Source organism: Anomaloglossus baeobatrachus, chromosome 4 (assembly GCF_048569485.1).
Source record: "Anomaloglossus baeobatrachus isolate aAnoBae1 chromosome 4, aAnoBae1.hap1, whole genome shotgun sequence".
In the NCBI taxonomy this organism is placed as follows: Eukaryota; Metazoa; Chordata; class Amphibia; order Anura; family Aromobatidae; genus Anomaloglossus; species Anomaloglossus baeobatrachus.
Window position 1 is genome coordinate 172,241,549 of NC_134356.1, and position 16,271 is coordinate 172,257,819.

Sequence of the window (16,271 nt, forward strand, 5' to 3'; positions counted from 1 at the left end):
CCGGCGGTTGTGCAAGCCCGGGCCCCTCCAAGGCAAGACCAAGGCAATCCCAATGAAGGGACTACACTTGATCTTAGCCAAAAGGCCGAGAAGCGATAACCCAAATTGGTTTCAGCCTTGGGTGGCACCCTGGCCTATGCCGGACACATCTTAGGGAGAGGGAGACAAACCTACGCCTACAGAAGACATTTTGTCACCCAAGCCAACCCTTTAAAAGGCTGTTTTGCAGAGCAAAAACAAGAAGAATGGTGCGTTTTGCAGCCGCCGCCCACTGCAATGAATCTAAATAACTCCTCCTTTTGGGCACAAGCACCTCCCCTCCCCCTTGCGGTCTTTCCAATTTATGATACAAAAAGACAGACAAGACAGGACAGGACAGGACAGGCTGCCTGACTTTCCTTCACTGCCACCCTTTGCCATCCCCAAACCATAATCTTTTCCCTTCCCCTCCCAGCCCCCAATCCCTGCCCTTTGCACCCCTCCCACCACCCGCATCCCTTCCCCTGTCATCCCCCTACCACCCGGGAAGAAAAGTGTTTGCCCCCTCCTTCCCCTAGCCACCCATCCCACCCAAAGAGCAACATCTGCTGCGCAACTGGCTTTCTAGGCAGCAGCACTATTGTGATGTCAGCGGGGGTCATTGTGACGCCAGTGTTCCGTCTCTTCATGTTGTGCACTGTTCAAACGGAAAATAAATCAACAGGCAGACTACAGAAAAGCTTACTAACAAAGTTAAGAGAGGGGCTTTCTGAGAGGGCTTTTTACAGTTTGTCTTTTCCCAATTAGCCGTTTAAGTATGCTTAATGAAAGTACTAATTCTTTCATAGGCCGCCCATTCTTAGTATTTGACGTTACTTATGTTGCATTATCAGGCTTCGCAGCAGGTTGCAACACATTCATCACCCATGGCTGTCCCTAGTTGGGCTCAGAAGCTAAATGTCTATCATGACCTCTCTTTTTGAAAGTCCAAGAGCAAGCAAACTCTTCCTCCAGGAGAGGGAGCCAACAGATCAGGAAAAAGATCATCATTGCTAAAAGAAAACACCAAAAAACAATGCATGGTAGGAATAAACAGGTAACTTTAATTGGAGTAGAATCTGATAGATAGCACCTGATGCCAATTCTAGATCTTCTCACACCTGCAGTCACTGCAGCAGCAGCTGAATCCACTTTGTCCAAAAGGGATCTATTCCATTCAATTGCAAATGCTCTAGATAAGATTGAGAACAAGATACTGCACGGGACATAGCAGAGTTGGCCAAGTTGAGTGGAGATGAGTTTGCTATTTGGCGCAGCTTTTGGATGAATAAAGCAAGTAAAAAGTGTGAAAGTTAAAAAAGGGTGAAAGTGTCAAAAGTGATGGGCTAAATTGAGCATATGAAGTGGTTTGCTTTCTTTCAATTCATTAATCGGGTTAATATTGATCAGGTGAATTCATTTCTGCTTTTGGAAACTGGGTTAAGAAGGGGTGCACCGGTCCTGGAGGTACTGCAATACCAGGTTAATGCGTGGAGTGGACAGAGCAAGCTTTTTTTCCATCTCCCTGTTCTAAAAATCCATTTAATATATGGCCCCCAGATAGAGGACATATCAGATATTAAACTGATAAGAACAGATCACGTTTCAAACGAGCTTTATTGAACAAATAGATCGGAAAACATCACAAAAACAGTAATCTCTTTTCACATAATAAAAACATCAGAAATCCATTAAAAGACAATGCATAAGAAACAGTACATTAAAAGGACATGTAAAAACAAGGAATAAAACCAATCATAAAAACATGTGTGAATTCCACATTTGGAGACACCATAGTTTCTTGGCTTCCTTCGCACCTAATATCTTACAATCTCTTAAGTAATAGGGTGACGCCCTGGGCAAGCCAGGGGTCACAGGTCATAACACCACCACACCCTACACCCCGGATAGGTACATCGAAGCTACACCAAAAATCCTTGTTGCCTTCCTCCAGGGGCTGATGTCCACACCAGGGGGTGGGCCAGGCGGTTGGCTCCGCCCACCGAGGAGTTCACAGCCCTGGAGGCAGGAAAACCAGGCAGATCAGATTAGTGAGAGTTTGAAGTAGGAGTGAAGTGGTAGAGGAGCAAGTGAGAGGAGTTAAAGTGAAGAGAAAGTGACAGTTGAGAAAGCCTGAAGTTGGTCCGGGTGTGTGCCCCGGACCGAGAACAGCAAGGTTAGCAGACGGCGGTGACCGTCTGCAGGAGAGGCTGATCGGAGGTTGCCGAAAGGACCGTGGACGGGTGGTGGCCCGGCAGTACCGGAACAGTATACGAAGAGAAGCCAGCACCATTGGCAGGGGCCTTTCGGATCCCGGCAAGGCTAGGAGTCGCCGTGAATTTGCCAAATCCGTCAGTGAAGGGGACCTCCTGGGTCTCCCAACAACTAAGTCCCGATTGAAGGCAACAGTCCAACCGTAGGAGAGAGACACCGCCACCGCCAGGGCACCAGTTTCTCAGGGCCAGCGCCTGCGGGCAAAGAGGGGCTCCTTCGGCCCATATCCAAGCCGGGGAGCGGGTTACCGGTGGGAACCCATCGCTACCAACAGTGAACTTAGGTGCAGGAAAAGTGACAGTCACCGTCAACTACCGGGGAAAAGCAACAGCAGCCGTCCGTGGGAACCGTCTTTCCAGCCGTGTGTTTTACCGAGAACTGTGTCACCGTCTCAGGCTGAGTGAGTACCACCGTGCCGTGTGGCACAGCGCTGCCCCCGCGACCCTGCACCTCACCAGGCCCTTCACCGGCCCTGCCATCCCTCATCCCCCCCACCTCATCACTGGGCCCCGGGTCAACCACCTTCTACCCACGGAGGGGAGAACTAACAACTTTGCTGCTCCCTGTCACCGCTCCCGGGATCCCCATACAGAGCAGCGGTGGTGTCCACACAATCACCACAACCGTGGGTGGCGTCACGGACAATAAATCCCCAAAACCAATCCCCTTTTCACTCACGGGCGAGGAGCGCCGCTCGAGTCCCCGGGATCCGGCACAACGCTCGAGCCACCGAGCAGCGGAGGCCGCAGCAGCAGCGGCAGCCGGACCCGAGCAGAGGGAGAGCGCAGCATCCCCTCCTCCGCCCGCGACAACTTGGCGTCACAAACAGGATCTTACCGCTCTGCCATTGGGTAGAGGTGCGCCTTGTTACCGCCGGAGGTATCCGGCCAGAAAATTTCAGAAGCCGCCATCTTTGGCGCGAAAAGTTCCCGCTCGAGCGTCTTCTCGAGTAGTGGAGGCGCGAAGGCCAAAACCCCGCCCAGATAGAGAAGGGGCTGGAAAGAGGCTAAGGGGGACGAAATGGCGACTGGCCGCATGTGAGCGCGGCTATGGAAGCAGGGACGCCAGGACCCTGCGGCCATTTACTGGTTCCTGGAATAGGCCGCTGCTAAGGATACTGAGTCCGACCAACAACACTGTGGTCCCCGCGCCTGGCCCCGCAGCGTGGGTGGAAGTCCGGACCGTCCAGCTAAGCAGCCGTCTGCAGGTCCGCATGCAGCTCCTCCTGGAGAAGTGGGAGGCCGACATGGTGGAAGTGGTGGCGGCCATACGGAGACGCGAGGTGGAGGGAGTCTTGGAAGGGAGGGTAAGTGACCCATGCCTCTGTACCCCTAGTGGGTCGGTCATTGCGGCTGAGGGACCCGGTCCATACCCGCTCGCCCTGCTACCTCCTCCGCTACCCGTGTTGGCTGCTGCTGCCCCACCACTAGGCCCGCTACCACCACCACTGGTAGCGGTACCCTGCCAATCCGCCCCGGCGGACCGACCTGCAGCCGAAGCCCGTGACCACCCTGATCCGCTTCCATGGAAGAAGCCGAAGGCCGAGCCCGTCCGCAAAGATGCACCGGAGGCACGGCGGGGATGCAGCTGCCAGGAGGCAGAGCAGGCCATGTCACAGCGGGGTCCCTCATTACTGAAGGTGCCGGTCATAGCCTACATGGAGGGACTCTGGCTGGGTCCATCCCCCACACATGCTGAACCGCAGCACACAGAAAGTGCTCCCGGCTGGGAGTGGCGACAACGGCAGCTGCGCAGGGAGATCAATGCCCGAGAGGGGTGTAGAGCGGATGTGCATGCCCGCATGAATATGGAGGAAGATCACCCGCAGCAAGCTACCATCGGGGTCCACAGCGGTGCACCATGTGAAGGTGGCACTAGAGCCCCGCGATTGAGGATGGACTGTTAAGCCGGCGGTCCTCCGCCTAAAAGTTGTCCCCGTTGGAACCACCAGTGTGCAGTTGAAAGTTTTGAAAAAATTATGACAATGAGTAATTGATGAGCCAGTAACCTGATTGTCTGCTACAGTGATTGAACCGGCCTTTGCCGGCACCGTTGTCCCCGTGGGGACCGCTTAAAGTTGCGTAAGGGACTCCTTACGGACAAGCCCGTGAACTTGCAGGGCAACCACAAACGTTAAGTGGCATGTAAATAATGTTTTGTTGCAGCAACCGTTACCGCCTCCGGAGAGGCAGGTTGGAGGGAGGGCCCGCAGTGGAGCAGGCTGGGGCCCAGCCACCACCGGAACCGGTGGCTACCCTCTGGAGGGGAAGGACAGATCCCGCTCGGGTCACTTGGTTCAGGACTGGGGTCAAGGGGTGCTGCCTGTTTCATAGGGGCAGCATCAGGGTCAGGTTACTTGGGTGGAAGAGAGCGGCAGCAGCAACCGTTTAAATGTTAACGTAACGTTTAAGTACAGTACCTCCCGCTGTGGGATGAAGTTATTATACTTGTTTATGTTTTTATCTTTTTTCAGAAAAAAAAAAATAAAACCGGTGTTGGACGGGCAGCCCGCGGACGGTCTGCATTTTGCTAAGGGGGAATGTGACGCCCTGGGCAAGCCAGGGGTCACAGGTCATAACACCACCACACCCTACACCCCGGATAGGTACACCGAAGCTACACCAAAAATCCTTGTTGCCTTCCTCCAGGGGCTGATGTCCACACCAGGGGGTGGGCCAGGCGGTTGGCTCCGCCCACCAAGGAGTTCACAGCCCTGGAGGCGGGAAAACCAGGCATATCAGATTAGTGAGAGTTTGAAGTAGGAGTGAAGTGGTAGAGGAGCAAGTGAGAGGAGTTAAAGTGAAGAGAAAGTGACAGTTGAGAAAGCCTGAAGTTGGTCCGGGTGTGTGCCCCGGACTGAGAACAGCAAGGTTAGCAGACGGCGGTGACCATCTGCAGGAGAGGCTGATCGGAGGTTGCCGAAAGGACCGTGGACGGGTGGTGGCCCGGCGGTACCGGAACGGTATACGAAGAGAAGCCAGCACCATTGGCAGGGGCCTTTCGGATCCCGGCAAGGCTAGGAGTCGCCGTGAATTTGCCAAATCCGTCAGTGAAGGGGACCTCCTGGGTCTCCCAACAACTAAGTCCCGATTGAAGGCAACAGTCCAACCGTAGGAGAGAGACACCGCCACCGCCAGGGCACCAGTTTCTCAGGGCCAGCGCCTGCGGGCAAAGAGGGGCTCCTCCGGCCCATATCCAAGCCGGGGAGCGGGTTACCGGTGGGAACCCATCGCTACCAACAGTGAACTTAGGTGCAGGAAAAGTGACAGTCACCGTCAACTACCGGGGAAAAGCAACAGCAGCCGTCCGTGGGAACCGTCTTTCCAGCCGTGTGTTTTACCGAGAACTGTGTCACCGTCTCAGGCTGAGTGAGTACCACCGTGCCGTGTGGCACAGTGCTGCCCCCGCGACCCTGCACCTCACCAGGCCCTGCACCGGCCCTGCCATCCCTCATCCCCCCCACCTCATCACTGGGCCCCGGGACAACCACCCCCTACCCACGGAAGGGAGAACTAACAACTTTGCTGCTCCCTGTCACCGCTCCCGGGATCCCCATACAGAGCAGCGGTGGTGTCCACACAATCACCACAACCGTGGGTGGCGTCACAGACAATAAATCCCCAAAACCAATCCCCTTTTCACTCACGGGCGAGGAGCGCCACTCGAGTCCCCGGGATCCGGCACAATGCTCGAGCCACCGAGCAGCGGAGGCCGCAGCAGCAGCGGCAGCCGGACCCGAGCAGAGGGAGAGCGCAGCGTCCCCTCCTCCGCCCGCGACAATAGGTGTACATGTCACACAACGCGATTCCTATGCAATCTTTTACAGAAATAAAATCATGTTTAAAAAGTAAGATGTTTCTACATTTCCATAAAGCATCTTTAAAACAATTCATCATCAACCAGGCCACTCGTGCTTGGGCCATTGTTGGACATTTAATAAAACCATATAAAATTCCATCACAATTAAAATCCTTTATCCCACTGACCCACTTGAGGAGGGTGCCAACAGCCTGCCATAACTCTTGCGCATATGGGCAGTGCCAGAACAGGTGGAACACAGTCTCTTCCCTCGCACATCTGTCTCTCGGGCATCTTGCACTGGCCACCAAGCCTCTGTGGTGCTGGAACGCTCTGGTGGGGAGGCATTGGTGAGTGATTGACAAGATCCTTTTGAGCATTGCTCAGGGCCGGACACGAGACATTGTTCCATACCAACTGGCACCTAGAGGAAGAGAAGTTGGAGACATCCTCCATTACCTCATGACCCTTGCAGGCTGCTGTTAATTTTTTCTGGTTAGACAACACCTCCCGGTCTACGTGGGTCAGGTCATATTCAGTGATAATGGTGTTCAGAATCTCATAATGCTTTGGGGGACATAATAAAACAGGACGGTTAACCGGCAAATCCACCTGCAATCTCTTAAAAACATACCCCGTACTTTACCTTAAAAAACAAGTAAAAGCCCCGGCATTATTCAAATTTTTGTAACAAAACACAAAAATTTTTATTAATAAAAACAACTTTAGGTCAGGGAGTCCCTTGCCACCATTCCTTTTACGCTTACATACAGTTATTCTCCTTAATTTTTCCATTTTGGAGTTCCACAGAAAATAAAATATGGGTTTCATTAGTCTTTTAAAGTATAGGGAGTTTGGAGGAAACACCATCGCTGCGTACAAAATGATGGGGAGCAGGATCATTTTTATGATTAGAATCTTCCCCTCCATAGTGAGTTTTCTTAGCTGCCACAATGATATTTTTTGACTCAATCTAGTGAGAACCAGGTCCCAGTTCTTACACCCATCATTTTGCTTGTCAAAGTGGATCCCCAAAATTCTAATCCCATCATTTTCGACCGGTATCTTTGGTGGCTCGGGCTCCAATTGACCTACAATAAAACAATCACATTTTTCTTTATTTAATTTAAAACCGGATCCAGCACTAAAAATCTCAGTATCCAGCACCGCTCTGTTTATGGAAGCGGAGCTGGTACAATATACAGATACATCATCCATGTATGCTAACGCTTTTAGTTGGGCGCCCCCGCCCCCGGGAACAGGGATCCCCCTAACCACCTTGTCCTCACGTACACGGCACAAGAGTGGTTCTATAGCACAAACAAATAATAAGGGGGACATGGGGCAACCCTGTTTTACCCCGGATCGGAGGTCGAACTCTTTTGTTAAAAAACATTTATTAAAATCTGCGCATACATGTCATTGTATAAAAGCCTAATTTTATCAATAAAACCAACAGGAAACCCCATCTTTTCTAAAACACTAAAAAGATAAAAGTGTGATACCCTGTCAAAAGCTTTTTTAAAATCAAGGGATAAAATGGCTATAGGCTGCTTGCGATCTTTCTGGTACCAGATCAGGTCCCGTATAAGGTTAACCCTAGAACGCATGACGTTAAAAATATACATATTAACGTATTGGGGGCCTTTTAGGCCCCCATGCAAATAATATAGAAAAACACACTTAAATAACTTCACAAGTTTATTTCAAAATTGCTAAATAAAATATGAATAGTGGACAAAATTTTAATTATATTTTTTCACAGAAAACACAAAAAAATCTTTTTTTTTCAAAATTTCACACATAGATATGAAAACACACACAAAAACGCATAGAAATCTATAGCAAACTAGCTGCAGCTACATTTGTATTCTAACTTTCTTTTCTATTATATTAGTCTTCCAAACAATTCTGACATGTTATTTTTTTCAGAAGAATGTTCTTTGCAAACATTTTCTGCACAAGTGGACCAATATTGTTCAGTTTTCCTCTCTATGTTTCTTGGACACATGAAACAACGCTTTCGTTTTCTTTCTCCTGGCTGTGAAATAATCTGAAACTGTACACCACACTGTTTCATTGCTTCTTTAGTTTGCTTTGGCAAGCATTTCAAGTTGCTTTGCTCTATCATGTGAGGCATTACAAGTTCATGAGAAACGTCCTTCAAGAATATGCATCTCCTGTCCTTCCTCTTTGCATGAAATTCCGGATGAGTTTCTGTATAAATAATGAATGAATTTAGGGCTGCTAAATTAAGCATATATGAAAATAGTACTACAGGCCATCGTTTTGTTTGACTCTTACACGAATATTCTCCCACCATCTCATCCATTTTATCTACACCTCCTTTTGTTGTATTGTAATGCAGGATGATTTCTGATTTCAATTTTTTGTCATTGCTGTCAACACTGCAATCGTGATGCATGGTACTGAGTAAAATCACAGATTTCTCCTTCTTCGCCTTGTAAAATACCAAAGTCGCTTTGTTATTGAATCCAAAGACACTCTCATAAAGTGCTCGCTGACGATTGTGTTTGAGTGCTGCTGGAATTTCTCGTCTGTTTTGCTTTATAATACCAACAAATGCAATAGTTTTTGCAAGCAGAAAATTGCCTAGTTCAACATTGGTTAAATAATTGTCCATTGTGATGTTTCTACCTGAATTGAATATTGGAACAGCAAGAGTTTTGACTATTTCAGACCCCAGATCCTTCCGTACTGGTGCACCAACCTCTTTGCGACAGTAAATTACACTATTAATGCCATAATAATTTGCAGAATCAAACTACTTGTACTTGTACTTGTACAACCGTACTTTGCTGGCTTGCTGGGCATGTATTATATGAACTTGCAGCATCCTCTGAACGGTACAAGTTGCTCATCTACAGTAACATTAGTACTAGGATTGTAAAGTTTTGTGCAATATTTGATAAATATGTTATCACTCCCTCCAAAAATCACATGACATCCTCACATGTTATTATCCACACCCGGGCCCTTCCACCAGCATTACTGAGTACAAATAAAGTAACTTGAGACACAAACACTACTGAGAACATGATAAAAATAGCGGAGGCCTAAAAGGCCCCCAATCCATACAGATGTAGTTTTCACCAAACAAGCATTGTTACACCAAAATGCCTATGAAAAAAATTATATGAACAACTCGATATTATCAACAACGACATACTTGAGGAATACCTGGAGTTTCAAAATTCTAACTAAAGTAATTTTGCAGATAATAGCAAAAATGTAAGCATGGGGGCCTAAAAGGCCCCCAATACGCGTTCTAGGGTTTTAAGATGCTCCCAGATGGACCGTCCGGGGATACCGCAGACCTGATCTGGATGAATCACACTTTTAATAACACTTTTAATACGACTGCTTAAAATTTTAGCCAATATCTTATAATCAGTATTTAAAAGAGAGATAGGCCTCCAGTTTTCTAAATCTGCCTTATCACCTTTTTTAAATATCAGGGTAATCACTCATTTCTTCCAAGAATGGGGTATAAAATTGACTTTAAAAACCTCATTAAATACTTACATAAGATCATCTTTAATAACATCCCAGAAAACATGATAAAACTCTATGGGGAGACTGTCTGACCCTGGGGCTTTACCTTTTTGAAAATCTTTTAGGGCTCCCTCCACCTCCCCCATGTTTATTTCCTCAGACAGGAGGTCTTGGTCCTCGGTGGATAAAAATCGGGATAAAAAATTCAAATTATCATTAAAACAAGACTGATCAATGTGTTTGAGGTTAAAAAGGTTGCTAAAAAAGTTAAAAGCCTCCTCTAGTATTCCCTTTGATGATGTCTGACCTCCCAACTATAAAATTCTTCCTCTCCCCCACTTTTTTAAAAAAATATCTGGAGCATGTCTCATCTTCTTCCAAATGTTTTACCCGAGAATTAAATATTATCTCTTTTCCTTTTTGGTCAAGAAAGATCTGGATCTCAATTTTTAACTTGGCAATGTCCTCCTCTGCCCCAGGGACTCCCCACCCTTTTAACTTATGGAGAGTCTCTAGTCTAACATTGAGATCCCTGAAACACATTCTCTTTTCCCGGGCCCGCCTCCTACCCACTGTGACAAAGAAATTCCGTATGCGACACTTAACTCCATCCCAGCAATTAGACATGGATTGCTCTGGACATTTCTTACTCCACCATATTTTATATTTAGCAATAAATGCAGCCCGGGTTTCCTCATCCTGTAATAAAAATGTATTTAGTTTCCAGGAGCTTTTGCCTACTTTCTCCTCATCTGCATATTCCAAATCTGCATATATGAGGGCGTGGTCTGAAAAATTATTCGTCATGAGTCCGGCTGATTTAGGGGTAAAGGAATCTGAGGAGGGAAGAATAAAATCAATGCGGGAAGATACAGTACCATTACTCCATGTGTACCCTGGGTCAGACGGGTGGATTTTTTTCCAGGCATCCTGCAATTTAAAATCAGATAAAATATGCTTGACTTGACATGAGGTTTTGTCTGGTATTGTCACCACCTCCTCTCCCCTCTCCCAACATCACACAGTTAAAATCCCCTCCCACCACCACAGGGGATGGACCTGTTAAAAACAACTGCATGTCATTAAAAAGGGAGGAGCGTTCATTTTTATCAGGGGGAGCATAAATATTAATAAAACGACAGGTAAAACCATTAAAAACTGCATGTGTTAACAAAGCACGACCTGGAGAAATTTCTGTGACAGATAAAATCTTAACATCTTTGTTTTTAAATAAAATCCCTACTCCAGCAGCCTTATTCATGTTAGACCCTGACCAGACAGAGGGCCCTAAGGTCCAGTCTTCTTTAACGTCCGAGTATGTAAGGTCATGCCGCATTCCTGTAAGAAAAAAATGTCAAAATTCAACGTCATTAGCCATGCAAACAGGGCCACTCTTCTGATCGGGTTTTTTAGGCTCCTCACATTCAGTGAGGCTATTTTGATGTCCGCCATTAAATGTTTGTGTTAAGACCAGAACTTTCAGAGTCCGAGAGATGGGAACAGTCATATACAGATAGAACAGTGTTCATACTACCGGTATCATCGGAGTCAGAGTCCACACATTCTGGGTCCACATTTGACCCTATCGGACTGTTGGCTGGAATGGAGACATGAGGACCCATCCGCCTCTTTTTAATTTCCTGGTCCCGCTCATTTCGACCTCTTTTAGCGCAGGTGCTCAGGTCCATCTGGTCCCCCTGCCCAAGGGGTACTATGTCCAAAGTGTCCTGGTCATCCGGAGGTGGTCCCTGCACATCAGGGTGGACATCTGGCTGGACGTCTTGGAGAACATCACAGGGAGCATCAGGCTTGTCCTCATGGTGGTCATCAGAGTAGTCATCAGGGGGGACATCCATCTGGGCACCTGGTTGGTCTGCAATAACGCTGTCATCCCTCTCCGTCATGGTCCCGGACTGGGCCTCCATCATGGATTCAGGAACTACCGAGTAGCCAGGCTGACTCGGCCTTCCCCCAGAACCGCTCCGGGGAGATCCCAACTCCCCACCAGGTGTAACCTGGTTACCTGCAGGAGTAAGTGATGACTCAGCATTACAGGGGGGAGCTGAGTCAGTAGCGCTTACCACAACCAGGTCGGGTCTCCTTCGACCAATAAGCACATCTGCAAAGCTAGCGACCAGGGACCCCGTCTTGGCCATACCCGCATGGGTAGGCACTCCTGCGGAGCTTGCCGCAGGTGTCTGGGGACTCCTGGACCACCTAGGCCATAACGGACAGCTGTTAAATAGATGGGTACACAGACCACATCCGCTGCAGATCTTATCACTTGTGCAATCTTTAGAGGTATGACCCCATTGACCACAATTATGGCACTCAGTGACTTTCTCGTTCTAGCACTCATGCTGCAAGTGACCAAGACCGCCATACTTCCGACATCTGCGAGGTTGCTCATTGTAGAACAGGTATCCAATGTTTTTCCCCAGCACAACCGTGGAGGGGGGGTGTACATGGCCCTCTGAACTCCCTGGGTCTGGGTTAAATCGCACCAAAAACCGGCGTTTGCCATTCCAAATATCATTAATGGTGTGCACATTCCCCACAAAACGGACAGAAGTGCAGAAACGCCTAAGATACAACTCAATGTCATGCTCACTGACATACAGGTTGTACATGTACACCACCACAGGGGTCTCGCCTTCACTGTACAAGTAAGTGAAAACCACCCCCTCGAATAGCTGGTTATAGGATGCACCCTTCACTCGCTCTTGGAAAGTGCTGCAGGCAGTCTTGGTCCTCAATGTCAGGATGTACGTGCACTGCCCCCTCTCCTGCAGACAGTACACATCCTCATTCCTTACAACTAAGAGGTCTCGCAATAAACGGTTGTAGAACACCTCTCCATTTCCACAACCAAAGTGGTCTTTCGGAACCTCAATTTTCACCGAGTTTATAAGCTGGCCGGAGCCAGAAGTAAATTGCTGAATGCACGGCATTGTACCAGCAATAGCGTGACAAAAAGCCTACCGTTTCTCACGGGCTCGGCCTTTCGCCGTGGGATCGCCGCTCATTGCCCGAGGACTAATCCGGCTCCCTAATAGCAGCAGGGGGGTGAAGTACCACCGTGAGGTGAGACGATCCCCCCAGGCCAAGGAGCCGGGTACCTCAAGCACCTTTCAACCAAAACCAGGCACAAAAACAATGAAATCTCTGCACCTGATCTCAGCCAAAAGGCCGAGAAGCAGTAACCCGAATTGGTTTCGGACTTGGGTGGCACCCTGGCCTATGCTGGACACATCTTAGGGAGAGAGAGACAAACCCCCGACTACAGAAGACATTTTGTCACCCAAGCCAACCCTTGAAAAGTCTGTTTTGCAGAGCAAAAACAAGAAGAATGTTGCTTTTGCAGCCGCCGCCCACTGCAATGAATCTGAATAACTTCTCCTTTTGGGCACAAGCACCTCCCCTCCCCCTTGCGGTCTTTCCAATTCATGATACAAAAAGACAGACAAGACAGGACAGGACAGGCTGCCTGACTTTCCGTCACTGCCACCCTTTGCCATCCTTACCCATAGAAAACCCTTCCACCATCCCCAAACCCTAATCTTTTCCCTTCCTCTCCCAGCCCCCAATCCCTGCCCTTTGCACCCCTCCCACCACCCACATCCCTTCCCCTGTCATCCCCATACCACCCTGGCATAAAAGTGTTTACCCCCTCCTTCCCCTAGCCCACCATCCCACCCAAAGAGCAACTTCTGCTGCGCAACTGGCTTTCTAGGCAGCAGCGCTATTGTATTATAGCCCATGTAGTCATACCCTGGCCACACACTGCCCCCCGAAGAAGCTAACGCAGCGAAACGCGTTGGGGCTTCCCTCTCCTGCACCGGACCCCTGCCTGGGCATTTGCCCAGTACCATTGTACTTTTTTCTGATGGGTAAGTGGCAATATATTTATGTAATTACAATGAATTGAATCTCTAATTGCCCTCCCATTGTTCCGTATTCATAATGGCAGGGGCCCTTAGTTGGGAATACTCTCTGGAATCATCTTTCCTGCACTTTTGCACTTTTTTCATTAAATTATAATGTTGTCTCCTTGTTGCTACAATTTTGGAATAAATTTATTATTACTCTTATTACAAGGAGTCTCCATATTTATTTTTGATATGTTGTATGGCCCTTTAATGCTCCTTTATTCTCTCTCGTTTAATATGTACTTTTGGAGTGGCCTAAAAAAATCTATATCTACCCCATCTGTTACCCTGAAATTGTGTTTTCTAATTAATTTACTGTGTATTTTCACAGCTCATGCCATGGGACAGATGGATACTGCACGTGAAAACACGTGGCAAAATAAACTGGAGCAGGTTTTTAATGATGATCCAGATAATGTTATGACATATAATTCTAGAGAGACAGAAGCTCTTACTGAGAGGTTGAAGTTTTCATTGAACCAGAAAACAAGAATCTGGTGGAATAAGGCATTCATGGAGAGATACCTGAGCAAGGGTCTTATACCCAGGGGATTACGGATACAGGTATTCCCGTCCTTTAATGTGGAGAGTGATGATATTAGGAAGGAGTGGGAGGAGTTGGCAACAAACTGTTCCAGGGGTTTTATGGACCTTCTGGTGAAGATCAATGCAGCGACACTTTCCCGGTTGGAAGGTGAGATTGAGGACCTGAAGAAGGACCTGTCCTCTAAATTATCAGAGGAGTCCCTAAAAAAATTAAATGAGGAGTTAGAAAAATCCTTCTCTAAATGGGAAAAAGAGATTATTGATATTAAAACCAAGAAATATAAAAGGGACTCTGGAGACTTCAGAAATAATTCCGTCTACAGATGGAAACATCACTAGAAAAATCAGAGGAGAAAGAAGGGTACAGGAACATTGGATCATTCCAAATCCTTATCGGCTTCATCTCTCTCATCCCTGGATGAGGATCTCTCAATTAAAAGAGGCTTTACAACCCCTCTGACTAATAAATGGGGTAATAGTAAGGAGAAACAATCGGCACCCACATCTATCAAAAGGAAGATCACTCCCCCTGAACCGGTGGAGAAAAAGAGTAAAAACAAAACTAACAATCTAGAGGTGATTAACCTTTCAAATATGATACTCTCCAAATCTCAGAAAGAGGTTTTGGAATTGGGTCTATCTTTCATGCCTAACACCAGTTTTGATTATTTTACAGCACTTAAAGATTTAAATTTATTTTCACGAAAGATGGTTCTCAAGAAGCTGCATGCTCAGAAGGAGTTGCCGAATACTGGTTTGGAGATATCTGAGACTGAGACCTTGGAGACATTGGAGGAGTTGGATGGTGGCTGTTCCTCGGCGTCTGGAGGTAAATTCCCTAAAAACATCTACCCACGGTCAACCACGTTCCCCCCTTTTTCACTTTGCCCAGCGGTGGAAATTTTCCACAAGCTGGTGTCTAATGACTTTAAGAAATTAGGGGGCAGCAAATCGGACAGGGATAACTTTACCCATGATCAAAGAATTGCTCTGAGTGAGTTGAGATCCCTGCCCGATATTGTAATTAAACCAGCAGACAAGGGGGGGAATGTGGTCCTTTGGCCGACCAAAATGTACGAACGGGAGGCCTTCAGGCAGCTAAGGAACAAATCATCATACTCAGTTTTACCCTCCAATCCAACCAGTATATTCACGGCTGCTCTTTTTGAGATATTAGATGTGCCTTTCCAAAGGGGTCTGATACCAAAGAAGGTGATGGAGGGCCTTTTAACGAAAGATCCTAAAATTCCAACTTTCTACCTACTCCCAAAAGTCCACAAAGATCCCCTTGTCCCCCCAGGCCGTCCGATAGTCTCCGGCATTGGAGGGCTGTCTGAGCCGGTGTGCAGGTTTATTGATTTTTACCTGCATCCACTGGTTCAGACTTTGCCCTCCTATGTCGGAGATACTACTGACTTCCTGAGGCAGATAGATGGGATCTTTGTGGACCCTGATGTCATCCTGGCCACGGTGGATGTGGAGTCTTTGTATTCTTCGATCAAACATGAGTTTGGTCTCCGTGCAGCAAGATTTTTTCTGGAGATGGGCGGTCTGGATGCACCGATGATTGAATTGATTATGGAATTACTTTCATTTATTTTGACTCACAATTATTTTTTGTTTAAAGATTGTTTTTTTCTACAGGAGTGCGGCACTGCGATGGGCGCGGCGTGCGCGCCTTCGTACGCTAACCTCTTCCTAGGATATTGGGAGAGGGAGGTGTTTGGCGAGGGCGTGCCCGCCGCATCCCGAGCGCAGTGCTGGCTCCGTTTTATTGATGATATTTTGATTTTTTGGAAGGGCACTTTTTCTGATTTTTCTCAGTTTATTTCTGATTTGAATTTAAACAATTATAATATTAAGTTGACTTTCAAATGTCATGCTACTCTTATTGATTTTTTGGATATTCATATCTCGGTGCATCCCGACCGCTCTATCCAGACTACAATCTATCGGAAGGAGACGTCAGTTAATAGTCTCCTCCACGCATCGTCGGCCCATACTCCTTCCAGTCTCCGCAATCCCGATTGGCCAGTATTTAAGAGCCAAGAGAGTCTGCTCTAGTAGTAATTTTTTTGAGGAGCAGGCCCAAGACCTTCGGGAGAGGTTTTTATCAAGGGGTTACAGTGGAAGGAGTATACGCAGGGGATACCATCGGGCTCAGAGGACATCACGTGATGAACTATTAGT

At 47.6% G+C, this 16,271-nt stretch overlaps 1 non-coding gene across 1 annotated transcript; it reads right to left on the reverse strand.

Annotated features, from left to right (window-relative positions):
- Positions 1-1,463: 1,463 nt before the first annotated feature.
- LOC142305054 (U2 spliceosomal RNA) lies at positions 1,464-1,647 on the reverse strand. The gene has a single exon (XR_012753692.1). It is a non-coding gene; the product is annotated as a U2 spliceosomal RNA (small nuclear RNA).
- Positions 1,648-16,271: the final 14,624 nt, after the last annotated feature.